Source organism: Macrotis lagotis, chromosome 3 (assembly GCF_037893015.1).
Source record: "Macrotis lagotis isolate mMagLag1 chromosome 3, bilby.v1.9.chrom.fasta, whole genome shotgun sequence".
Lineage (NCBI taxonomy): Eukaryota > Metazoa > Chordata > Mammalia > Peramelemorphia > Peramelidae > Macrotis > Macrotis lagotis.
Window position 1 is genome coordinate 303,495,980 of NC_133660.1, and position 8,459 is coordinate 303,504,438.

The 8,459-nt window shown below is 32.0% G+C and overlaps 1 pseudogene; it reads right to left on the reverse strand.

Moving 5' to 3' along the window:
* Positions 1–227: 227 nt before the first annotated feature.
* LOC141519063 (olfactory receptor 4A15-like) overlaps positions 228–8,459 on the reverse strand; it is a 10,306-nt pseudogene continuing 2,074 nt past the window's right edge.

The window sequence follows — 8,459 nt, forward strand, 5'->3', positions numbered from 1 at the left end:
TGAAGAAATGCCTCAAGCATAAAATGAATAGTTGTTTTTTCTAAAGAACCCATGATACTCTAAAAGAGTTTTCAGAAAAATCAATTTTGGGGACCATAAAATTGATAATGAAACAAATATTTGTCTTTAGACTGAATAACAGCAAAGAAGGTACCTTCATTATCCATTTCCCCCCCATAATGCAAGTCTTAAGTATAAAATGTCCTTTTGTGTTTCCATTGGGACCATCAGTGTTCAACTGGGTCATTTGTTCTGTTCCAAAGCTTCCTCATGGCATTCTTCATCTCCTTGTTTCTCAGGGTGTAGATTAAGGGGTTCAGCATAGGGGTGATGATAGTAAAAATTACAGTCATTGTTTTATCAATTGAAAAGGTACAGACAGGTCTAACATACATGAAAATGCAAGGAACAAAGAATAAGACAACAACTGTAATGTGGGACATGCAGGTAGAAAGAGCTTTACGTTTACTTTCTAGACTGTGTGTCTTCAGGGAGCGTAAGATGACCCCATAGGAGATAAGCAGCATTGTAAAGATGACAACACAGATGGCTCCTCCATTTGCAACCACAGAGTCCAATGATATAGGTATTGGCACAGGCAAGTTCTAATAAGGGGTACATATCACAGATGAAATGATCAATGACATTAGGGCCACAGAAGGGGAGCCTGAAAATTAAAAGGAGCTGAACCACTGAATGAAGGAAGCCTCCAATCCAAGCCACAACCAGCAACAGTATACATACACGCCGCCTCATGATAACCAAATAATACAAAGGTTTACAGATGCTAACATAGCGGTCATAAGCCATTACCACTAAGAGAAAGACTTCTGCACCCCCAAATAAATGTTCAATAAAAAGCTGGCTCATGCAAGCTTGGAAGGAAATAGTCTTCTTCTCATAGAGCAAGTCTATGATCATTTTGGGGGAAACAGCTGTGGTATAGACAGCATCCATAAGAGATAAATAGGCCAGGAAGAAATACATGGGGGATCTCAAAGTCTGGCTGGAAATGACTGTTACCACAATCATAATGTTGCCCCCCATGGTTATTATATAGATGATTAAGAAGACAACAAATAATATTTTCTGAATCTCAGGATTCTGAGTAAGACCTAGAAGGACAAATTCAGTCACGTTGTTCCTGTTTTCCATTTCCCCCCCTTTTATGTAATGTATGAGCAAAGGTCAAAAAATCAATATATCTGTAAAGAAAATTGTTACCTTTTAATTAGTTTTAGAATGGAGGAAGATAAGTTTAGCTTTAAAAGCGGAGTTCCTTTTAACTATTTTGTTTTCACAAAAGCTTTTTGGAGCAGGAATCTCTTTTTTAAAATTTATTTATTTATTTTTTGTAACAGGCATCTTAATAAATGGAAAACTAAGACAGCAATATAAAGCCACTTCCCAATCTCTGATGCTAAGCTTCACGGCATAGGTAAAATGAATAGATATGCACTTGCATATTCCCAAACTTTTTAAAGCCCTTCCATTTGCCTTTGGAATCTACTGTATACTTTTGTATATAGAGGCAATGTTCTGAGGGTTGTTGTAAGTAATAACATGACTGATAATTGATCAAGGTAGATGTAATAAAAGCTTTTCATTTTCATGAGGCTTCATTAGCTACAAAATAATTATGAAATTAAAATAATTAAAAAATCTATATCCACACAAATTTACCATAATATTGTCACCACATGATATTCATTAACATCAGCAACAATGATAAACAATAAAATTCTATACTTACTATGGAAGAGAGGTGACTCTGGTTGCTTGAAAACTAAGAACATGAATATAAATTCTGGCAAATCAAACAGCAAACATGTTTAGAGTGAAGGACTTGGGATGTTTTAATTGCATATTATCTCATGATCCTAATTGTTGAAATTTTACATTACATTCAAGAATATTTTAGGAAATTATGAAAGAGAATGTGATTTTTATCAGTGAATGGTGTTCACAAAAAGAATGTTCTTGAAGTACAAAAATATTTTATGTAATTTTAATATATGGGAATGTTTAATATGCTTATAATATACAATAATATTTAAAATACTTGTACAATATTTTATAATCTACACAATCCTTTAATGGAAATAGCTATGCCAAATTTGCTTCAATACTCCATGAAAGTATCACATAAATCGACATCTAATTCATATATATATATATATATCAAATATATATGATATATATATATCAAAATGAATTGTGATATTCCCACAAATAAATGGTTATATATGTATATGTCATATGTGATAAAGCATAAATTTGTAGAACTATTCAAAAAAATCATAAAATAACACTAATGTGTATAGTTTAAAAAGTGATAAACCCCCACATAAAAAGACATACTAAGACATATTCATTTGTTTTGCATACATGCATGTACATGCATACATATACATGCATGTGTATATATGTATATATGCATGATACTTCATATCATGTAATTATTATTGTGATCATTCACCTCTTAAGTAGAAAATAATTAGTGATAAAACTTTTTTAATCCAATGTTCTAGATTGCCACCTGCTTTTTCCAAGGGAAAAAGTCTTCATTAAGATGATAACTAAGGAACTGCAATTTTATCTCATAACCACTACAAATCATACAAGTCTCTGCTGGCTCTTTAGTTATCTTTAGTTTCTCCAGAAAAATATTTAATTTAAATTTGTGCACTTCTATCTTTTATCTTTGTAGGAAATAATTTGTTTTTTTTAATAAATTTTGTATATCTACTAATATGTCTCAAAATCTACCGAATAAGGCATTTGTTTAATGAATCTTGACTCCTATTTGAATGATTATCTTTTTTTCCTTTCATGGTGTCAATTTGTATCAGGAATGATTTTTTCATTTATTATATTAATATTGATAAAAGGATAAAATAAAATAATATGTTCAGTGTATTATGCAATGTCTATTCAATACAAAAAAACAAGAAAATACTTAGTTATTAATACATCATATATGGCATGGACTATTTCAAAGGTCACAGAGGTAACTCAATGAATAGAGTACTGCTTTTGGAATAAGAAAGACATTTGAATTCTAGTCAAAAACAGGATAGACATATGATACTTTATCATACTTTAAATTGTACTGTACTCTAAAGAAATTATGTGACCATTTGAGTATATTAGCAAAAATATAATGCCATTGTAGACATGAGAAAACTATCTTCTAGGAGATCAAATTACTTCCCTGTGGTGAGTTACCAAATTCAGAATGGTAACCCACTGGCTATGCACTTAAGCAGTATATTATAATGGAAATTTATATATGGCTACTTTGTATATAGACTATACTAGATGGTTGTAGAGATACCCTTCAACTCAGAAATTCTATGATTCTGTGTGTAATGAAAGACATGTTCTGGTTTAAAACTCAGATCCAGCTCTTTGTTAATGTCATGCATTTTCATTGTCCTTGTTCAGTCATTTCAGATTTGTCTGACTCCTCTGTGACCCCATTTAGCAACAACAGTGGCAAAGATGCCAATATGATCACCATTTCCTTCTCCAAATCATTTAATCAATTAGGAACCAAACAGGGTTCAATGAATTGCCCAGGGCCCCAAACTAGTAGTATCTGAGCTAGATGTGAACTTTGGAAAGTGATCTTCCTGACTTCAATAAGAAAGACATTTGAAAATATTTAATTTTCTGAATGTTTGTTTATTCATTCAATGAAATACTTTGTATCATAACTCTCTATTTTACATTTTTCCAGTGTTATGTTTCGATAAGAATTTTATTTATTTATTTTTTTTAATAGACAACTAAGATGTAGCTGGGCCAGGAAGTAACACCAAGTCTTCTAATTGTATGTAGTAATTTTTTGTTTGTTTAGTTTGTTTTGCTAGTGTAACACTTCTCAGTCCTTCACAGACTTGTGGAAGGTCACATTTCTTCTAAGGTTACATGTACCTGAGAGAAAACTAAGCTTAATAGAATTCTATGCTTGATCAGTTTTATAATATTTACAAGCCATACAGAAAGACAATGAGGCATGATCATGCTGCCTTATCAGGGGGGACTCCTCATTTCGACACATGAGAAAGACCTGTGCCCACTGAAAAAGAACTTTGATAAATAGCCACAAAAGCAAGATCTGTTTATATTAATGATTCAACAACATTCATTGAAATCCATCAAGCACATATTGTGGTACAGTGTATATGAGCTCCATTTCTGGTCTAACCTTCACTTATTTGGAAAGGATGGAAAAATCCAGAGTGGATTTTGCCTTGATGCCATAGAGAGGAAGTTAAGGAATGTGGCAGTGAGCTCCCTCAGCTACTACTTCAAAAGGGCTATTAAATTGCTTATGGCAAAGCACTGACAAATATAAGCAAATATGTAAAATGGCTTTAGCAAACACATTGTCCTGATGCAACTTGTATCATTCATTCTACTTTTTCCCCATCTTTATTTGAAGACCTTGACATTACCTTGAAATTTAATAATCTAATATGAATATTTTAGTGGGTCTTCCAATATAATACTTAAAGGGCAGTTAGGTGGTGCAGTGTATAGAGTATTAGCTCTGCACCTGACTTCAAATCCAGCCTCAGACACTTAATAATTGCCTAGCTGTGTGACCCCTGGGTAAGTCACTTAACCCTATTGCCTTGCAACACCCCCCCCCAAAAAAAACCTTAAACCAATAAAATGCCTAAGCAAAGGAAACATATTGGAATCTTTCCCACCTTGTCATCCTTCAAGAAAAACTTGTGGAGAAGGAAGTTTGACTAAAGAGTACTTCAGTGCCAAGAAAGCTAATTGCTATATTATTTTTTTCCCCTCAATGGAGAGAATGATAGGAAATCCTATAATAGATTTCCAAATGATGTGCAGGTTCATGTTGTCATTGTGAATTTTCAGTACCTAAAATGAAAAGATACAGAATTTCATTATGTCGAAAATAATGAATAAGTGTATTTCTCAATTCTGCTAAAACTACCTTCAGAAAATTTTATTTATTTGTACATCAGAACCTTCATTTTTAGTCACCTTCATTTTCAAATGATAAAACTGAAAAAAAAAAATCAAATATGCTGTGCAAGAAGATTGCCCTACCAGAACCCCACACTTAACAAGTTATTAAACACAAAGTTTTCCTCCAGGGAGAAAATGATAATTATTTAATTATAAGGAAAAATAATTTAACTTTTAAGATGTTTTCATACCCTCCCCAAAAGACAGGATTGAACTCTATTTTTTCCTATCCTTGTGATTTGAAAAGATTCAACAATTTTTTTCTTACACTTATGTAAGACATCAAACTCCTTTTCTTCATTCCCTATTCAAGAAGTATTTCTTCTTTTGGGCAAAACAAAGCCTTTTACTTAAACTCTTAATCATACCTTCTCTCATTTGCCCTGAGAACTTGCTTTCTGATCATTCTTTCATTTTCTCTTATCTTTAATACACCTTTAGAATTAGTTCCTTCATTCCACTGACATATTTTCAAGTTTCTTTTTCTTAAAACAAAAAAGACTCACTCAAATATTTACCCTATAACCCAAGAAAAGATTTAAATTCTAAATATGATATCTTTCTCCACTCTAATTTTAATTTATTGTTCAGCTTTTAATATTTCTTTTGTAAACCAAAAAAAATAGGTTTAAAATAAAATGACAAAAATATAGGTTAGACATGAAATTTTATTCTCTAGGATTTGCCATGAAATCCATAAGTGGAGGTGATCTGTTCCAGATAACTGATAAACCTTTAGATGGAGGCCATCTATCTAAGATGACCCCAGGAGGCTGAGGGAGAAAGGAATATTTATAAAGGAGAAAAAAGGGGATTGACTAGGATATTTATTCTTAAACCACAACAAATAAAACATTAAACTTCTTGGAGGCTATTCTTTTAGATAGTACAAAATCTCATCAAAGTGTATTGTCCTTATATAATTGACTGAGGGAGGACACATTCTTTCCTGTATTAAAGTACAAAGAAGGTAAGTCCAAGTATTCCTTTCTAAGTCTGAAGGAGGACACATTCCATTCCTTATAATAATTCAGAAATCAACTTTAGTTTTTGAAAACTTGACACTGATCTTTCTTGTTTTCCTCCTACCTGGGTAATTCTTTGATCTTTCTTTGTTCTCTTTGCACATTTTCGCTCTACTTTCCAAGAAAGATGTTCTTCTTTTGTCAACCGTGTACATATTATGAAAAATGTTCTATCTAGGGCTTCCTTAGCTCCTCTCTCAAAAAAACTCTCATGATGATTTCATCAGTCCTCATGAGTATAATTATCATCTTAAGATGACTGTTCCCAAATATGTATCACTATGTTTAATCTCTCTTTTGAACTTCAATCTTTCATTATCAAATTACTGCTGGACATCTCTAACTTGAAGTGCTATAGAAATTTCAAATTCAGCTTGCTAAAAATGAATTCATATTTTCCTAATGTTATCTGTATTTGAACTGCTGCTTTGTTGAGGTCACTATAATCCCTCCAGTACTAAAGATTACTTAGAATAATTCTTAAATCTTTTTTTGTCCCTTACCACTACTATCAAATTAGCTGTCAAACTCCACAATTCTTCTTTTCATTCTTATAAAATGTAATCACATATAGAACAGCACCAATTTTTTATACTATTGGAGTAATCTTCTATTTATGTTCCTTGTTTCTTCACTGTCCACTCTATTCTCACATTGCTGCATATTGTTATTCCTACATTATAGATGACTATGCCACTCCCCATTCATCAATCTTTAGAGTCACTATAATGTTGATACAGAAAAATAGTACAAGACCATGACAACAATAAAAATAAAAATAATAAAACCCAATTATTCTGTTTGATATTTAAAGCAATCTTTACTCAGTTTCTAATATACTCTATTGGACTTAATTAGCATTATGATCCATAATATGCTCACTTATAGTATAGAAAATATGATGGACTCAACTTCATTATTTCATGTAAAAGATTTTCCATCTCTCTGCTAAATGCCTTTGGCCAAGGAATTCCCTAAGGTGGAATTGCATTCCCTTCTCATATCTGTTTGATAAAATACTTAGATTCCTTCAAATCATAGGCTAAATATTTCTTTAGGTCTTGTAAGATCTCTCTTCCTAAAGTTTTCAGAGGTCTTTCTGTCTAGAAATGTCTTAGCATTTTTGTACATATTTTATGTTTACTAGTCTTTCAATTGGTTGTCTTCAAAATAGAATATGAGCTCTTTGAGGTCAGGTACAATTTAGTATATTAGTTTCTATTACCCAAAACTAACAAACTTTCTTTCACAGTGAACTCACTGAATGCGTATGCATTGTTTTTAATGTTTAAGGAATGAGTTCCCAAATTCCCCATTCTATATAACATTCCATCATCTGGGAAAGATTCTTTTCCCCCTATTAAATGATGAGTGGAAAGCTCCAACTATGTTTCACCACATTTTTCTCACCACTTAGAAAAATAATTTTTATTGGAATTATAAAAAAAACCTGACCATTTCCTCAGGTTCACAGAAAAGGCTCACTTATTCTATATAAACCAGGGAGAAAACAAAATATTAACACATCACCTCTGTTTTTGTCAAAATGATCCATGTAAAAAAATAAGCTTTACTACACCTAAAGTACAGTGAGGTGGTTTATCTTCAGTTGTCTGATTGGTTATTAATTTGAAGTTGGTCTATTAATGCCCTCTCACCTAATTCTTCATCAAATTTTACTTGTGGGGATGTCTCTTATTATTTCACTAGTTACATTATATACACTTATAAGGTACATCACAAGGGAACTTTTTGCAAATGAGAACAATATGTTAGTTAATGTTTTCATATGACAAATTCATATCACATTGCAATGAAGAAAAGGCCATTCCAATACTGATCCCTCCATTTTTAATGTCACATTTGATTTCAGGAGACTTTCTGCTGTTGTCAAAGACATCAGTACACAGAAACAAGTATGTGCATGAATGTGCTTATATAAGCATCTGCACACACAAGTAGATACATACATTCATATAACCTTAAAAGATGAAGGTTAAAAAATCTTTGAGATTGTCTGCAAGAATAATCCACTGCCTATGAAGTCAGTTCTCCCAGAGGAAGTATAGCATTATTCTTTAATGGGATTCATGGGCCCTCCTAATGAGATTTATTGATAGATTTCTAGGAAATGTGATCTTGGAAAAGAAAAAATGATTATTTTCACTAATATAATTATTTCCAAATTTTGCATGTCTGCATCATATTATTACTCAGAGAAAGGGATTATGGGCATCACCAGACTGTCAAATCACAGACCTATAAATGAAAAGGTTTTAAGAATGCTAGGTATACACCATTAAAAATGTTATATCTTCCCAGATTATTTTCATAATATTGGATTTATACTTATATTTTGACATCCTCAACACCTTTAAATTCTGGGACAATTGTTTATTTGGTTATATGTTATAAGAGTGAAAG